Source organism: Thamnophis sirtalis, unplaced genomic scaffold (genome assembly GCF_051295495.1).
Source record: "Thamnophis sirtalis isolate CommonGarterSnake01/CBP01778 unplaced genomic scaffold, rThaSir2_p1.2 scaffold_5, whole genome shotgun sequence".
NCBI lineage: Eukaryota > Metazoa > Chordata > Lepidosauria > Squamata > Natricidae > Thamnophis > Thamnophis sirtalis.
In genome coordinates this window covers 84,797,734-84,817,195 of record NW_028261385.1, presented here as the reverse complement: position 1 = coordinate 84,817,195, position 19,462 = coordinate 84,797,734, and the positions used below count along the sequence as shown (strand labels likewise).

Below are 19,462 nucleotides of genomic sequence, written 5' to 3'. Positions count from 1 at the left end.
AGGAGCAGTTGTCTACCATCCTTATTTTTCTATTTTCACTTTGGAAGTGGTGAAATATTTGAGTCACGAATTGTTTGAAGGAAATGATCTGTAGAATTCAGCAATTATCAGACGAAGACAGGCATACAGTATCACAACACTGCAGTCCTGAAACAACTATTATCTGAAGCTTTGGAAAGGGGTCAGGAATTCCATGAGGCAGCTGGCTAACAACTGGAATACTTCTCCAGTAGTTGCTTCCATATTGGCATAGCATATAAGGTCCGCAGTCCCTGCCAATTCAAAAGCCACACTGGGTTTTTTGTTGGCATGCAGTTACACTCCATAGGTGTGTCCTTAATTAATATTTGATTTTATTTATGTTATACTTTGAAGCAAGAGGAAGCGATATCATCTGAGTAACAGAATAACAGAGTTGGAGGTCTTTAGACCAACCTCCGGCTCAAGCAGGAAACTCTATAATGTTTGCGACTAATTGTCAGATCTCTTCTTGGGTGTTGGGGCACCCACAACTTCTGGAGGCAAGTTGTTCCACTGATTAATTGTTCTAACAGGAAATTTCTCCTTAGTTCTAGATTGGTTGTCTCCTTGATTAATTTTCATCCTTTGTTTCTTGTCTTGCCTTGAGGTGCTTTGGAGAATAGATTGACAATCACCAGCACCACCACCACCAGCTTAGTGGCAGCCACTTAGATATTGGAACACTGCTATCAAGTCGCCCTTGTCCTTCTTTTCATTAAATCAGACTACCCAACTGCTGCAACCATTCTTCATATATTTTAGGCCTCAATCCCCTATTCATCTTGTTGCTCTTCTCTGCACTTTTTCTAGCATCAGGTCAAAGGCCTAACTGTACCTATTTTACTCTTTTAACCACCGCAAGCAAAAGTAAAAAATAAAAATTCACAGAAAAACAAGATCTTGAAAATTTAGAATTCCACCTGGTTTCTGGGGTGGTAAACTTTACGTACGTATGTATGTGTTTTTCAAACATGTACAAGATAGCAGGTATAAGTATGAACATAAACACAAACAAAGGAAATGAATACAAATAAATGGGGACAGTAGGGCAGGGGTGGTAGGCACACTGGTGTGCTTATGCATGCCCCCTTTGAGGACCTCTTAGGAATGGGTTGAGGTCCACGGTAGACATTTTAAGGTTGAAGCTGTGAGAATTAGCAACGGAATTAGGTAGAGCATTCCAGGCGTAGACCATTCTGTTGCTGAAGTTGCATTTTCTGCAATCGAGTTTGGAGCGGTTTACCTTGAGTTTGTATCGATTGTTTGCCCATGTATTATTGTGGTTGAAGCTGAAGTAGTCGTTGACAGGTAGGATGTTGTAGCAGACAATTTTGTGGACTATGCTTAGGTCCGACCGCAGGAAGCACAGTTCCAGATTGTCCAAGGCCAAAATTGGCATAAGGGATTCTATTGTGGTATAAGGGATTCTATTGTGAGCAAAGGACTGGAGTACACTTCTCATGAAATACCTCTGGACTCGCTTGATCATATTAAGGTCCGATATACAGTGTGAATTCCAGGAAGACAAGCTGTATTTAAGAATAGGTCTGGCAAAGGTTTTGTATGCCCTAGTTAGCAGTACAATGTTGCCCGAGAAGAAGCTTCACAAAATTAGGTTAATAACTTTTAATGCATTTTTGGCAATGCTGTTACAGTAAGCTCTGGGCTTAGATCGTTTGACATGAGTACTCCTAGGTCCTTGACAGAGTGAGGGTTGTCTACAAGGTCGTTTCTGCCCGATTTGGTGTTCTGATTTTTATTGCCAATGTGTATGACAGACCATTTGTTAGTTGAGTTTTGGAGTTGCCAAATGCGTGATTATTCTGACACATGGTTGAGGTCTCTTTGTTGGGCAGCAGCATAGTCGGTGGCGTTAAATAATTTTACATCATCAGCTAACAGATTTTGCTGAAGAGAAGAGAGGAGACAGAAGAGAATAGCTGAGCCAATCCTTGGGAAAGGATTGAGAAGAGCTGAGCCAATCCTTGGGAAAGTAGGTGGGTGGGAAGAATTTCTATCTGGCTGCGGCAAATTTTCCCTAATGCAGATAGCAACCCCAGTTTTATTCTTTCACATGGCATGCATCAGTGGTAGTCAACCTGGTCCCTATCACCCACTAGTGGACGTTCCAGCTTTCATGGTGGGCGGTAGGGGTTTGCTGGAACTCTGCTTTATAAATTTTATAAAGTAAAGTTACTTCCCTACTTTATAAATCACCATTACTGTGGAACCTGTGGGCGGTTAGACAATTTTACTACTAACAGAGATACAAACTTGGGCGGTAGGTGTAAAAAGGTTGACTACCCCTGGCATACATCCATTGAAGGTAATCTGAGTAATGGAATTTAGATGGAACTACTGCTAAAGAAGAGAAGTATGAATATCTTCTCCCAATTCTCCTACTTCATGTTTTTTTTCTTTCTACCTGAGATTTATGTTACAATGCTCAAATATTTGCTTTTATAAACTAGTGGCATGATTCCTCCAAAATGATATGTTGACACAATCCTTGCCTGGGGATTCACCAGTCAGGCTGGGGGGGGGGGGGGCGCTGCTAAAAAAAATGCAAAAGAAACCAATTTGCTCACTTCTGCCAAAAACACCACATCCAGAAGTATGTGTAGACACCATTACTTCTTCTCAATTGCAGACGTGGTTGAAGGCACATCTTGATGAGTTCCTAAGAGATATTAGCTTTGAGACTGTAATCTAGAATGCTGAGATGTGGAGACAAATTATGAAATTTCATATTCCCCATATGAAAATTGCTTATGATTTTCCTCCTCATTCTTTTGTCAAAGAACAATAGGTCTTCAATCCAGGGAGAGGGAAGGGAGATTGCAGTGGTGGGATTCAGCCAGTTCACACCTATTCGGGAGAACCAGTTCTTAACTTTCTAAGCAGTTTGTAGAACCAATTGTTGGAAGAAATCTCATTTTGTTTTGTTCACTTTACAGGGCTGCTGCTGTAAGGAAGGCAGGAAGGAAACATTGGTGTTGTTTCTAGCCTAATCTTTATTGCCCTGCTTACAGAAACTGCCTCTCCGGTTAACCCTTATTACATAGTAACAGTTAAGGTGAAGCACCCATTGACATGAGTGACGTTGAGTTGGCAACGCCCACCCAGTGGTCATTAGGGCAGAGAAGTGGTTGTTCAATTGTTTGAATCTCACCACCGGGAGAATGACACATAAACTACACAAACTGGATCTTGATTCTTACCTAGTCTCTTAGCAAATATTACTCTGTGACTGTTTTTGCCATCAGTATATACTAAATCATTTTAATTTTATATGCTTTTTATTACTTGAATGCCAAAAACAAACAGAAAAATAGACAATACAGAAAGTTTTAAAGAAGGGGGAAATCTGCAGTTATATATTGTGATAACAGTTTTTCCTTTTGTTGTATTTTATAAGGGGAAATTATCACTGGGAAATAAGTAAAGAAAATGAAATGTTTTCTTTGTGAGCATTTGTTCGCCATAATACGTTTGGCCACATTTCCAGGAGAAAAGAAATGCCAAAACTGTAACTGAATATCATGTGTTTTATTTTGACAAAAAGAAATGGTTGGTTGTTGGGTTTCTGGGTGAACTTTTAGACCAGCCAGGTAAATGTTTCCTGCTGGCTTTTATTCAGTATTCAGACAAAGAATTGAAAAAGGGGTGGGCGATCAGGAAAAGATGTGTATTACATTTCTTGGCTCCATTTCAGTATTGATGGTTATATTACAAGTCAATCTGGTATCTGCAGTTTCGTTACTGATATACGTGCCTGGATTTCTACTCTGCTGTTCTCAATCATTATTATAACTGAGCCTCTTTAGGGCTTTGTTAAGAAACTGATTACATTAAATCACCTAAGCCTAATAAAAGGCTTCTGCTAATGCGGAAATCTCCAAGCTCCGTGGACAAAAATTGTTCTCTTTTTAATACGCTGCCTTTCGGTGAAGGATCTTTCTAAATTATCCCAGAACTAAAACAGGAGAGGAAAAAGAAATAAGGTAATCTGACACAGAATGAGCTGTCTTGCTCATATGGGAGCAATTTTGAAACAACCATAGAGAATTTCATCGCCCCTTCTTTTGTTTTATCCTATATGCTAATCCAATTTGCTTCTTTGTGCAAGTAAATATTTTACAATAGCCCTTCTTATTGATTGCAATCAGGACTGGCAGCCCCATTGCTAAGTGATAAGGTCATTAAGTGAAACATCTGACTGTGCCTGACTTAAAACCTCGCTTCTGCTTCTAGCATTAAGTGAACCCACATGTCATTAAATGAGACACCATAGGTTGGAGCTGCAATTTCACTTCTTCATTCTTTATTAATTCTTCTTGTTTGAAGCCAATTACGAAATTCACAACTAATAATCAAGATGCTCAAGGGACATTGGAATGGCCGTAAATGCAAGGATTGGCCATAGAGGTTTTTATTGCCAACTGTGGTAACTTTAGTGAATGGATGGTCACTAAATGAGGGACCTGGCAAGCAAGGAGTACCTGTATTGTGTTTATTTTCATTTTAAATAAGTCACCTTTTGCTTCTATTCTATAAGGTATTCCTCAGAAATTTGGGTTTAATTATGTCAACCATAGATTTTTCACATCAGTTTTCGTGGTTTTGAAATTTTGTGAGAGAAAATTCACTTGGATATAAATTTGCTGCTCTATATGGCTGCATCCCTAACTGCTGCTTTTTCCCATCTCATATTAAAAATTAGACACATTCTGATAAGCTTTTAATTAATTTAAATTTTTTTTAGAAATTAAAGTCTTGTTAATTAATAAAAAGGTTATAATGAATGCAGGCTTCATAATAATATTGTGCTCCATCCACAATATAGAAACTAATTAAGTTGATTGATAAACTAGGATGATTTAGCTTGAATCAATTCAAAGCTTATACTATCCCTATGGGTTCAAATTTCATTTCATAAAACTAAAGTATTCTTTCTATTGACTGCGATTAAGATATGCAAAAATTATAGCCCCAGTGTTTGGGGGGAGGGGAGAATGGATTGGTATTTGTAGGCAGTGTAGTTCTTCTGAAAATAATAAAGTGCTATATCTAGTGGTCTTTTTTAAAGTTGTGAGTGCTCCACCACTGGAGATTTTTAAAAAGAGATTGGACAACCATTTATCAGAAATGAAATAGTGTTTCCTGCTTGAGCAGACGGTTGGACTAGCCTGTCCCTCCTGACTCTGCTATTCTATTAAAGTAACCTAATCAGTCTTAGGGACAGATAGGTCAGAAAACTATGTAAAAAGCTGATGCAAGGATTACTTAAGCTATCGGTTGAATAAAGTTGTGGGAGCTCACTTTGAGTTAGACTTCAGCTATGCAGCTGCAATTGAATTGACTGAGGTGTATGGTCTGGCAAGGTTTTCTGGGAAGTGTTAGGTAAGCTCCCCGTTGGGAGAGCAAGTACGTTCAGTGAAGCATTGCGAGAGTTGTGTTGGAGAACACACAAACCAGCATACAGAGACAATGCAGTTTAAGTAGGCTTTTACTTTTGTGGAAATAGAGGTATCAGAGTCCATCAAACAGTCCAAGTCATACATGGATAGGACAGTCAGTTATCAATGTCTTTCAGGTAAGGGATAATCCAAATAACATAGTCCAGTATCATATAATCAGTTCGGTACTCAAAGTTTGCTAGCATTGCAAAACTTACAATAGCTCACGGCACTTGCAGCTTCCAAAAACACTTAGATCAGATCAGCCCAGCATCTAACAAAACAGTCATTCTGGCTCCCTCTTATGGCTGATTGAGGAAAACAGCAACCAATCACACTTTACAGTATGATTTAAAGAAATAGGTACAACATTGTTACATGGTTTATATATTGCCAACCCAACCATTAGATTATATTCCTAACAGGAAGCATTATTGACCTGAGGAAGTAGACAGTCCAGTTAAAGTTCTGGAAGGAAGATTGTTGAGAAGGTTTTGGGCCTGTTTTGGCTGTCTTTGATTAATTTGTTACATCAAGTCCATAAAAATATCAAAAGATCTCCTTGGACTAAGGGGTTGTGTATTTATATTAATATGGTACGGTTTCTTGATATTTTATAGGATATATTTCAAGAAGCTAGAATATGCTGCCCTGAAGGAATCTATCATCCATAACAAGTTGGGATTATCATGGTCGAACACTCCATTTTGCTTTCAACCAGTGGCCAAAAGTTTTGCATGGTTGGCAGCAAGGACTGGACTTTTGAAGAAAGAGTAACAGGTAAGGCCTCTGGAATCCCTTCCTGGCAACTTTATAAGGCTTCAGAAAGAAATTTATTTATTTCTTAATATATAAAAATCTGATTTGGCAAAAAATAAAAGTTTTGCATTTGTAACTGTAAAATCTAAAACAAGCAATTGTTAAGTGGATCTTCTAATCCTTGGATACAGAAATGTTTAATTACATAAAATCTGTAATTACAATAGATATACTCATAAAACATCAACATCACAATAAATTGTAAGCAGGGACATATTGACAATTCTTCTGTTTACTGTCTCTGTTTACTGTCTCATACAATGACAAAGTAAATATTCATTTGGGCTATTTAATTTTATTTATTGTGTTGTATTTTAGCCAGATTAGATAGTTTGCATACCAAATAATGTCTTCTGTATTGTCAGTCTCCGTTATACCAAATTCCAGAGCCAAAAAGAATCAGTTCAAATATACCATTATCAAATAATCAGTTTTAGAAAACTATGAACTCCTGTTCTTATCTGCCTTCTATGTTTCCTTTTTTTTAGTGCTTCTCTCAGTTCATCCGCCCTTATTTTGCTTTCTTTGAATTTTAAATAATTCATTAAGAGGAGATTCTGAAATATTCTTTCCAAGTTTACCATGCAATATTTGTACCCTCACAAAAAAGATTTGTTTGTTTGTTTATTTTTGAAATATAGAGAATGAGTTGTGATTTCACATCGGGAGTATTTAACAGCATTTGTAAAATTTCGGGGAATATGATAAAATAAATTAATACGAACACTGATAATAACATTATATTATCATATTTATTTATGTTTGAACAATGTAGTATTGTCGGAGAAGTGCTGAGATGATGCTCAGATACAGACATTATCCATAGCATCCTAAATACGGTACTAAGTGTTTTTCTTGTGGCCACACCTGGGATTCTAAAAGTCCAGGAATATATGCCTGAAATAGGTAAATATCTCAGGAGTAGGGCAGGGGTGGGTTGCTGCCGGCATTACTGCTTGTTCGCTTCATGCCATGTGTTGCTTGTGCATGCGCAGTAGTAAATTTTTCTGCACATGCGCAGAACATTATAAAATGACTAAAAAAACATGCCAGCAATGGCATGAGCGACCAGGGAACTGGTTCAGGGGTGTGGTCAGCCTGTCATCCCTACCGGTTCGGAAACTCAGTCCCAATTTCCACTACTGGTTCTCATGAACCAGTACGAACTGGTAGCAGTCCACCTCTGGAATAGGGAGATCAAGAGCTGTCCCCCCCCCCCTTTTTTTTTTTTGCCAGTGCTCTACATATTACAGTCAGAGAGTATCAAGATTATATTACACAGTCTTTTGGAGATAATCGGTTATCATTATTTTGAGATAATGTGACGCTGTTGAAATAACAGAGATACATAGAAAACAGAGTGATCCAACCCTCCCACTCTATTCTCAGGGAGAGGGTTTTGATGAGAGCATTTCAAATATGTTCAAGGAGAGAAGAAAAATCTTTGCAGCTCACTGACTTCATTTTGAGTGTATCATAATGAGTGGGACCAGCTTGCTATTCCTCCTTCATCTTTTCCTGCGAGGGTGAGAGAATCCATTTGTTTAGCCAACAACAGCTCAAATTGTGGTGGTAGCTACTGTTTCCCTGTCCCTTAAAGGAAATTCTGTATTGATGACAGCCTGTATCTTTCTTGTTTTTTAATTGTCAGAACTGGCAGTGCCTCCTACCACAAATTATGCAAATAAGAAAACTAAAACTACAACCTTTTATTTTACAGTGATTTCCCTCCCAACCAGGAAAACAAGAAATGGTCACAAATCCCCCCCCCCCCTCTGATCATTAGTTAAAATTGCTAGAATCTGTTTCTGCTTCCTCATTCATCCAATCACTGCAGCTGTACCATACCTGGACTCCAATATTCTGATTCAAGGATACACGAATCTAACACTATTCCTCCACTCGCCCCTCCTGAAAAATTTCCAACACATCAGGGGTGGGTTCTAGCCGGCATTACTGCCGGTTCGCTCATAGGCGCACTTCGCATATGCTGGATGTATGCTGTGTGTGCATGTGCAGTTCAGTAGAAATTGCGCAGAACTTTAAAACAAGATGGTGGTGATGATTGCAGCAACCAGGGAACCAGTTCAGAGCTGTGGCCAGCCTGGACCGCTACCGGTTCTGTGACCCAGTCCGGCATACCACTACCGTTTCGGCTGAACCAGTAGGAACCCGCCTCTGCAACACATCTTGTTTCAGAGCTCATTATAGTTTGAACTACCTCTCCAAGGTAGGAGGGTTTTTATCCTGTTTCTTAGAATGTTCAGAATCCAGCAGATGCTTAGCTGAGCCATGAGTTTGTTCCTATGGTGGTAACTTATATTTACATAACATAATGTGTAAAAATAGTCATATTCCTGGGGATTAAATCATGCAATTTCTTTCCCTTTTTGGGGGGCCAGAATTATATATCTGAAATCTCTGCAGATTTAGCTACCTGGGCTGCATTTTACATTATGAACTTAAATGTGTTCTTTCTTGCTTCACTATTTTAAAAGGGATATCTTTGTTTTTATAGTAGCCTATATTTCATTTTACCTGCGTATATATTCTACTTTCTGCCTGTCTTGTTATTGTCCCCTTGTACCTATTTTGAGAAACCGTAACCTATATTCTGTTTCTTAGTAAATACTTTAGGTTATAGTGCTGATTTTTAAAAAAAATTGAATTCACTGCATGGTATTTAAAAATGCTTCTATTGATAAAAGTTTGGGGTCAGCTGTGGAAATCTACTAATCCATTTTTGTAGTACTTTAAAGATTCTTTGAAAATAATTGAAAAATTAAATAATGTATGTGAGCCAAAAGTGCAAAGTCCAACTTAATATTCTCTACAATGTTAAGGATATGATCCACACACAAAAATGACTCAGAATGAAAGTTTGCCACAATTTTAATTATCTCTTATAAAAATATGGTTGGACTCTATGCATTTGACTATTAGTTACTTTTATATTGGTGGAAAATCATAGTGTAATGGAAGGTGTATAAGAGTAGAATTTGTCAAAAAACAAGATAAATAAAATTTCTTTTGTCATAGTGGTTACCGTATTACACTGTTAGTGGCTAGGATTTTCAGTGTTTTGAAGTTATGAACTGTGTTATATGTTGAACTTGTTTTTCTAAATAAGGCTGACATTTTATATCCATGAATAGTCATAAACTTTTCTCAGATAGGGTAGAACATATAAAATAACATATAATCCATTACTTTGTATAGTATTGACCCGGAAACATTTTTTATTTGATTGCAATAAAAAAGCACTTCTCTAAGTAGGTATATTATCTTCTAAAATTAGATTTGTATTCCCTCTAATGCTAGCAAAATTAAGAAGAGAAAAAAACCTATAGTATACTGTTGTGGCCCAGCAGGAGCCATTGGAGCTGCAAACAGACTCCGATAGCGAGGGACCCTATGAGTCAACTCTGGAAGATGTGGAGGACCCTGGACAGGGTTCAGACTCCGAGCAGGGACCAGACTGGCTGGTTGGCCACCAGGAGGTGCCTGAGGCATGGAGTAGCGGTGAAAGCCAAAGGGGGTTTGTCCCTGACGTCAGGCCCTGGAGCAGTGGAAAGGAGCTAAGGGAGTTAGTCCCAGACACCAGGCAAAGACGGGCAGATAAGCACCAACAGCAACTACGGAGATACAGAAGATAATTGGGGCCAGGTGGTTGTGATTAGGCTCCTCCCAAGAGAGTATATAAGAAGAGATTTTGGGAGGAGGCTGTTTGCAGGACACAACTAATATACTAAAGCTGGAGAAGCTCTCGTGTGTATTTCTTATCTGTGGAAGTCTGGGTTGCTGCCAAAGTCTTGTCGGTGTGTTAATTTACTGTGAATAAATTGTCTAGCAGTAATCTTGTGTCAACATGCCTCACCATACAGATGGGGGGGGGGGGGTCAGAACAGTATACTGTCTAAAAATTATGGCCAGATTTCAAATTGTCCAGGTGTGTTTATTTCCTCATTTTGCCTATTGTCAATTCATCAAAATGCTTTTTCCCAAGTTTATATTCTTGAAAAAGGAGATATTGGTATGCAAGCACTGTTTGACCGGACCTTTGTTAAGAAAAGTTCTTCAAGGACTTTTACTTGTAGGATCTTACTCCGTACTCAGCTACAAATAAGCATCCAATGAAAGACCTTGCCTAGAAAACGGCCTTTTAAGGTTGAATAAAGTAACCCAGTCCTTTTGGATGTGATTTTTCTTTTACTATTAACTTTACTAATAATTACACTTATTTTTTCAAGTGATGGTATCTAAGGATACAATCACACTTTTCTTCTTGGACTACAACTCAAGTATCCATTAAAGCAGTTTATGACTCTCACAAGCCAACAATGCGGAAATGCCCAAAATCAGAGGCTCTTGCCTTCACTCCATTAACTTCCTGTGGCAAGAGAATAAATAAGCCAAGCCATACACTGTTGGATGGGCAGCAAAGCAATTCTCTGTTTAGCAAGGAGGAGCAAAAGGGAAAAGTAAGTACTCGGAGTTTGGGGGAAAAGAGAAGTTTCTAAAAGTGAGATGGAGGATGAAAAAACCACAGCCCCTACTGGCGAAAAACCACCTCACTTGGCAGCCCTGGAAGAAAATCTGCAATCATTGTCATCCAATTAGAACCTTTTGAGAAGGCCCCCTAAGGATCTATGTCAGTGGACAAGATATGGACTAACATGCCTTTTCTATTATGCCCCCATTCTCTATCCCCCTTCTCTATTCTCGGAGGTCCATATGATATTTGAAAAATAACAATGCAGCCCTTCCATAGAGCTTTTAACCCTAGTTGATTGTAGTGAGGAACGTAATCATCATCAAGAGCTGAATATTTCCACCTCTTTGAGCTTCAAGCCTGTGAGGGAGAGGTCTGAGAAAGGAAGAGTAGAAAAGTAAAAAAATTAAAAAAGCGGGGGGAAAGAAACATCAACCAAAAACAAAGATTGAGGATACACTAAAAGAGAAGGACCTGTTGTTAGACTTCTTTGATCAAATCTGTAAATCCTCCCAAACTTTCAAAGATGCCTAGCCTTGAGGGGCCTCATTTTCTTGAGAGAGAACTGAAGTATTGCCTCAAGAGCTGTCCAGAAAAACAACTATTTACAAATATTCCATTGTATTGCTCGAACTGGCATTCCAGGCTTGACATAAACTACTCCTGCCAGGATGGCTTATTTCTTTAGTAAGGTATTGCAATTTGGTTTAATCATAGGACAGACTGAAACTTTAAGACGACTTGTTTGAAAGTTCTGTTCCTGAGGCCTTAAAGAGGCGGGAACAATTAATCTATTTTTCTTCTTCCTTTGGTTTGTCCAGATTTTTCCTTTTGGCACATGAAACTACTTGTTTGCCCTACACACCTCTTTACATAGAGAGGTTCCTACCACACTAATTGTTTCAGGTATCCATTTTGCGAGAGAGTGTTAGAATTTATTTATTGTTTTGTCTTGTTTCACTTTTTAATGTTGTAATCTACCCAGAGTCCTCTGACTGAAGCTATAAAAGGTTTAAGAAATAACTTTATATAAGATAAGCTATAATAACTTCATGTCATATTCTCTGAATTAAATTCAGTTCAGTTTTCATTTAGTTCTCCAAACATCCAAGGACTGTATGAGCTTCTGATCATTGTCAGTATTAACCAATTTCAAGCCCCCAGAGGTGGTTTTCACATAAGTTTAACACCGGCTCGCTCCACGCACACCTGCTCACTTCATGAACATGCGCGCTTTCCACGCATGTGCATGGCCCTCCGCGCAGACACTTTGCTTGCAGGTGTGGCTTGCATGCATGTACGCGGCATAGAAAATGTGGCTAAATTGGACGACCTAGAGCCGGGGTGGGTAGGCCGGGCAGGCCCACACAGGCCTACCCGAAGGTTGCCACTACCGGTTCACCCAAACTGATCCAAACCATCTGAATACCACCTCTGGAAGGCCCTCAGTAGAGGTGAATTAGGCTAGTTTCACATGTTAGAGAATGTGTATTTGACTATATAAGAACAATCTTCTGTGAACAGGAGCCATATCTGAATTTGGTCTATGTATCTACATATGAGGAATTTTGGATTTCATGTGCCTGGATTGTGATTTTTTTTAAAAAAAAAATCATGTTCTAGAAAGATACTTGTATACTTGATGCCAGAAAATGGTTTGATGAAATATGCCACCTTTGAGTCTTTGACTTGGCTCTTCAACTGGGTAAGGAAAGACTAAACAATCTGGTTCCATCTGGTCAAGTTTCAATTTATTGTTTAAAAAATGAGTTGTGGTCATTTTTACACACAGTAACTATATTAATACATGTTATTTTGGGTTTTCTTTGCTTGCTTTATTAACTTCTTACATCTTTGTTTAATTTGAATTTCTATATTTTCTTTTGCTTTGAAGTTAATAATAACAATAGAAATAGTGGGATTTCTGCAGGTTTATGTTAAAGGCTCTCATATTATTCCAATGCCACTGATCTCCAGAATTGCATGTTTTTGCTTGAAATATAAATTAAACCTTGAAGTCTTCATTCTTTTATTCTTTACAAACCTTTACAAACACTCTGCTGTACAAATAATTCCCTCACCACTGTCAAACTATCCACTAAGGCTGCATTACTATTATTATTAGTCTTCTCATCATTCCTATCACCCATCTCCTCCCACTTATGACTGCAGGACTGTAACTTTGTTGCTTATATCCTTACAATTTATATTGATATTTATTGTTTCCTGATTGCTTATTTGTACCCTATGACTGTCATTGTACATTACAATTCTTGACAAATGTATCTTGTCTTTTTATGTACACTGAGAGCATATGCACCGAAGTCAAATTCCTTGTGTGTCCAATCACACTTGGCCAATAAAGAATTCTATTCTATTCTACTCTGACACCTATTTCCCTTTGATCAGAAAAATCTACTGAGAAATTTAAATGGGGTCCTTGGGGCTCTCTGAACCAAGGTGGTTTTCTTGCAGACATTTCATTACCAAACTAGGTAACATCATCAATACTTATCAGCATCAGTGAAATTTAAGTGCTTGGCATTCAACTGGCAACTCAACATTGGCTGACACCAGATGTAGTGAACATGGCAAAAACAGTGAATTTCAGAGGCTGTAGTTCAAAACTTAGAAACACTGCCAGTTCTCTAACTTTCCTTTATAGCATGCTCTATTTTTTGTTCTTGGAGAAAATGTTGAATTTCAACTCCCATTATTGCTCAGGGATTATGAAGATTGTAGCCCAGCCCATCTGGGAGAAGAACCAGATTAAGGACTCCTGTTCTACATCACAAATGCTTAAAAAAGGTCAAATCAATCAAGCTGGTAAATGCAGAATTCATACATTTGTTCTTCTTTGTGATCAGGGATTTATGTGAGGTGGTAAGGCTAGCCACCTGCTCCTCTAGTTTAATTGTTTTTAAAGCAATCTTGCCTACCTGTTGGACAGTGAGTAGGATTTTGTTTTCCCTCTGATGGCTGACAGTGCCATCTGCAGCATTTCCCTCAGTTTAAGGATTATGTCAGGGTTTGCTAATGGTGTGTCTGAAATGTATTTGAATATTAGTAGCTCGGGTTGGTTGTTGGTCTGAGCTCTGATACTGTGTCTATTTTGCAGCAATCCATATCAGGAAAAAAATCTAAACATTTTAATAAACAGTTATAGCTCAAAAAAAACCCATCCATAATTTTTCAAAATTATCTTAAATTTCTTTCAAATTTTTCCTACGCTGTACATCAGGGGCTCCCTGAATCCTGTTCCTTTGAACAAGAATCAGAGCAAATTCTAATTTCTACAATGCATAATTTTTTTACTATAGAGGATGAAAGATGGAATGTATGAATAGAATTGATCATATTCAAAGCTCTTTTTTTTCTTTACCATAACTCAAGCAATATGGAAAATCATGCTTTCCAGAATTTGTATAATAGGCAGGATGATACAATTCAGGATGCATTAGACTCCTGCTTTCTTACTATGCAGTTTATTAATAGTTTATTATTTATTATCATTGCTAAAATCTGGGTCAAACATAAATGACATTTGTGTCAAGATATCATGTCTAGAAGTCAGGAATGACTTCCAGACATTCCAGGTATTCCAGAAGTAGGATATCTAAGAATTGTAGACAGCAGGTAGATTGGCCAATTAGAAGCAGATATGGAAATGAAAAGCAGATTGATTCCCCGTCTTTTCTTATCCCATATAAAGTTCTTAGAGTTGCAGTCTCAGCTTCCCCCCTCTAAAAGTTTCTAAACTGCTATTCCCAGAATTCTGAACATGCTAGTTGTAAATCAGGGGTGGGTTTCAGCGGGTTCTCATCGGTATGCTAGAACCCATTTGTGAAATTTAGCATACCTTTTGGAACCCCGGTGTCTCAGGCAACTTTCTCTCTTGCCGCTCAAGGAAGTGAAGCCAAATTTGTTTGTTTAACCTTCTGCTCCAGCCTCCTCCGCCCTACTACATTAAGATCCTCGCGGTTCCCATTCCCATTGGAAGCATGCAGGGAATGCAAGCGAGCTGGTACGTGAGGCCCCTTGATGTTCTGAGGGGAGCTGTGAGGCACCAAACTACGCCCAGCTGTCCTCACTCCCTCCGGGCTAAGGGTAGGACCGCCTGCAACTCTGCTGGGGGAGTCCCCTTTGGGTTGCCGGGACAGCAAATTATAAGGGAAAATGCAGCTGCTGGAATCAGTGCGCCACTGCACCTGCAACTTAATGCTCTCTAAGAAGCCTGCATTACTAGGAGCAGCAGAAGGAGCAGCAGTGGGCACCACCGCCACCACCTCCTCGGGAGCCTCGAGTTACTGCCGTTTGCGTGTCTCTCCCGAGCTTCTCTTGGGAGGTGAAATGGCAGGTGCCCTGCTAGCAGGGTCTCTGGGTGAAAGGCAAGTGAAGGGTGCAGTGACGGGAGAGGCTGGCTGCCCCCAAAACCAGCTCTCGAGGAAGGAGGCAGAGATGAGGCCGGGGCTCGCTTCCCTGCCTCCTTTCTGCAAGAGCTGCAGGCGGCAGGGAAAACAAGGCTTCTTTGCCAGCTTCCCAACTGGCAAAACAGAATTTTTCGCCAATTGGAAGATAGATGTGTGTGTGAGGGGGAGGGAGGGCGAGAGAGAGAGAGAAAGAGTAAGAGAAAATAAAAGGATAGAAGAGGGATAGAAAGAGAGAAAAAAGAGAGAGAAAGAAAGAGAAAGAAGGAAAGAGAAAATAAGTGTGGGAGAGAGAGACAAGAAAGAAAGAAGGAAGGAAGAGAAAGGAAGGAAGAAAGAAAGAAAGAAAGAAAGAGGGAGAGAGAGATATAAGAAAGAAAGAAGGAAGGAAGGAGGAAATAAAAAGAAAGAGAACTTATGATCACAATTGAGCCCCAAATTTTGGTTGCTAAGCAAGAGCGTTGTTAAATGAGTTTCACCACATTTTACAAGTTTGCCACTCCCACCCGGTCACATGACCTCCAAGCCATCTCACAAAATAGACCATACCTACAGAATAGGTTCTAAAAATTTGAAGCCCACCACTGCTGTAAATTCTAGGATTTGCGATTCTAGCCTATTTGAAAAGTTGCAAATTGTAAAGGGTGTCTTGCACAGGTAGTCCTTGACTTATGTCCATTTGTTTAATGGCCAATCAAAGTTACAACTGTGCTGAAAAAAAAAGTATCCTATCTCTAGTTCCTCACAATTATGTCCATTACAGCGTGTTCAAAGTCTCAGAATAACTATTTGTTGGATGAGCAGCAAAGTTATTCTCCATTTAGCAAGGAGTAGCAAAAGGGAAAAGCCAGGACTTGGAGCTTGGGGAAAAATGAGAAGGAGCTCCCTTAGTCCTCAAGAACAGGGGTCCCCAATCCCCCGACTGCAGCCTACAATTGTGCCATGGCCTAATTAAAATTGGGCCACATTAATGGCTGCATGGAGCATGCACACACTGCAATGCAGTTCAACATGTACAAGCTGTGGAATTGTGGACATTGCGTGTATGCACAATGGCCCCCGCTCGCACAAGTCGAGCTGCACACATGTGTGCTGGCCTGCCACTCATGCAGCCCAGTCCCCCCCCCCAAGCTGGACAATCAAGCCTCAAAGATTGGGGGCCACTGCTCTAAAAGTCACTAATAGTATCTTATTATTGGTAAAGGTAAAGTTTGCCCCATCCAGTGATGTCTGACTGTAGGGGCGGTGCTCATCTCAGTTTCTTAGCTGAGAAAGCCAGCCTTGTCCGAAGACCCTTTCTGTGGCCATGTGACCAATATGACTATACAGTTTCCCTAAAGCAGGGTACATTTGCAGCAATTCGTCTCTGCTAGATTTAACCAGATGAGGCAAAATTGGCTGGAGAAATTTGATTTTAAAATTCTTAGCAGTCATTGATTTATTCCATTGGCTCGTTCTGGGTCTTGCAGTATATTAAATCTCCCACCAGCAATTAAATAGTTAATAGTTTGGCAGAAGAGGCCTATGGGTTAGTAACAATTATATCAAGTTGAAGTACACAGAAGTAAATAAAATAATCTCAGGACAGTGCTGAAAAAAAGTTATCTTATGGCCAGTTCCTCATAATTTTGTCCATTACAGTGTATTCCCAGAATTACAATTTAGATGCTTAGCCACCAATATGTAATAGAGATGGTTGCAACATCTGTGCATCAGGTAATCACCATTTGTAACCTTCCAGTCAACTTCTGACAAGTGAAGACAATGAAGACAGGGAAGTCAAACTTAACAACTTCAACAACAACCATGGCAAAAAAGGTCATATCTCACTTAATAACCTCAATGTTTAGCAACAGAAAGTTCTGGTCCCAGTTGTGGTTGGAAGTCAAGGACTACTTGTATAATTTTTATGCTTGAATAGGATTGAATAATACATAAATAGTGAAAGGAGGAAGCCCCAGAACAGTAATATCACCTAGCTACTCAACAAGCTTGTTATAAACATTAATAGAAGCTGACTTTCTTCCTAAGATGGTTCATGACTCTTTCTTCTTTTGGTTCCACGTCTATGCATTCATGTCCCACAAAAATGGCCACATCCCTTACTTTGCCAGTAACTCAATGTAAAACTGAGGTTTGATAGCCTTATATTGCTGAATAGTCTTTTTGTGTGTGTCCAGAGAGAAGGAAAGCAGAACCTAGTCAACTCATTCAAGCTGGTCGCCAACAATGTTGGCTGGTCACCAACAATGGCTTATATCAATGAATAGTTCTTATGTTTTTTCTCTGGTGATATCTTTTGAGTGGAGTTTAGAGATTGCATGGAAAAAAATAAAGATGGCAGCTTTGAACTCCAAAAAGTCTACAACTAACCAAATGTTCAGGAAAGATGGGACTAAGGATAGCTTTCTACTGAGGTCATCCAAACACTGGGATGTTCCTAAGGCATCTACTGTGTTTCTTGTACTTTTCCCTCTTGTACTCAATGAGCAGACATTTGTCCATCTTAAGCAAGAAGCAAAATCAATTGGCCATTACCTGCAACTACAAATTTGGTTCTCAAGCTCCATTAAATACATAAAAAGTAGCATCTAAAATTGCTTTCTCAAAGTAGCAGCCTTGCTTTCCACATACCACATACCGGGTAATGGGGGGAAAATGCTAAATACACACATGTCCTGAAGCATATTTCTTTTCTGGAATATGAAAGGGATCCATAAAAGTGATATGGTTTGCCAAGACAGTCTTTTGTTTCAGTGCCAAACATTTTAAGCCTTCTTGCTTTCAGAAACACAGGCATAATTTGATCCAGGTAAGTTGCTATAAAAGAGGAAAGATTACTAGATTGTAAAAGATAAAATAGTTTGTTATCTGGAAATAAACCTAACTAAATAAGAAGCGAATTAATTTAGAATCTGATTGCAAATTTATTTTCTTTCTTTTTTGTTGGTGTTGCAAAGATCCTATAAAAGAAGGTGGTTGGGTTTGTTTGTCTGTCTCTCTGTATGTCCGGTAGGCCATATCAGTCAATAATCTATCAACCATCTGTCTTTAAAATTCCCTTAGTAAATGTTTGGATGAAATTTCATTTCATTTCATTTCATTCTTGAAATACGTTTCGATTAAAAGCGGGCAGGATCTCCAGTTAATTTTTCTATTGGAATTATTTTTCTCTTTTAGATCTTATAGCGTCTATTCATTGTTTTATCATGTTCATTAATCATTATATTACAATTTTCAAAGAAGCTTGGCAGGCAAGGGGGAAAGTTGCTTCAGACTCAGTGAATCTCTAGAATTTGGATGCATTGTCCCATAAAATTAATTGAAGCACCATGTTAACATTGTGTAGAAGATTTGTTGGCCTTGCTAATCAACCACTGTTCCATTACTAAGTCTGGATGGGTAATGTTTTGCTTGAAAAATCTTCACTTTAGTTCTAGAATTCAAAAGATTTGAGTTGGCCTGGTCTTCACCAGTGGTTCCCCCTCCCTTGCTCAGTCTTTGTGCCACTATTTTGATTGTTTCCAAACACTATGCCAGTGGTTAAATCAGTGTCATGTTGGAACATTTAAAATGCCATCTTGAAAATCTGTATCTGAGCACAAAAGAAAAATTAAGCAGCAGAAAAGTGAGTTTTCTCTAGCTAGGTTTCTAAGGGTTTCGGAGGATAGTATATAGGACCTGTCATGTTACAGTTGTACTTTTAGGTTTTTAATGCAAGTTAATGTTATTTGAAATGTATTTTGCAGCTTTCTCTCCTAACAGGAACAGGCACCCTCTTGATGCCAAAGATATATTTAGAATTTCACGGGTACGTTTTTGGTTCACTCATTAAACAGTTTCCACGGGAGGGAATTTTGCTACTTATTCATCAGAAGGCAAATTGAAGTTTCTTCCCATCATAGCTTCTAATTCTTTATCAAGCCAGCTTACCTGAGCACTTTTTTCTGGGCAGGTAGGCATATTTCCAAACAAGGAACTGGGTTGAAGCCATCATCATTTTTAATCTGCCATGCAATATCTAGGGCTTATATGTATCCCCAAGACATTCTTCTAATGAAAGTTATGCTTGAGGCTGGTGTTTTTCAGCAAGCTGGATCCTTATTTAATGAAAAATAATTAAAAGATGGGATATAGAGCTTTGCTGATGCCACGGGAGATAATTATATCATCTACTCCATCTGAGAGAAAGAAAATAGAGAATAACACGTCCTCATTTTTAGATAATTTCTCTTTGAGACCAG

The 19,462-nt window shown here is 38.9% G+C and overlaps 1 protein-coding gene across 2 annotated transcripts in view; it reads left to right on the top strand.

Annotated features, from left to right (window-relative positions):
* LINGO2 (leucine rich repeat and Ig domain containing 2) overlaps positions 1-19,462 on the top strand; it is a 773,861-nt gene that overhangs the window by 546,372 nt on the left and 208,027 nt on the right. For both annotated transcript variants that reach the window (XM_087716140.1, XM_087716141.1), the window contains one exon: positions 6,101-6,260. The gene's annotated coding sequence lies outside the window, so the exon portion shown is untranslated. The remainder of the gene's footprint in view (positions 1-6,100; positions 6,261-19,462) is intronic.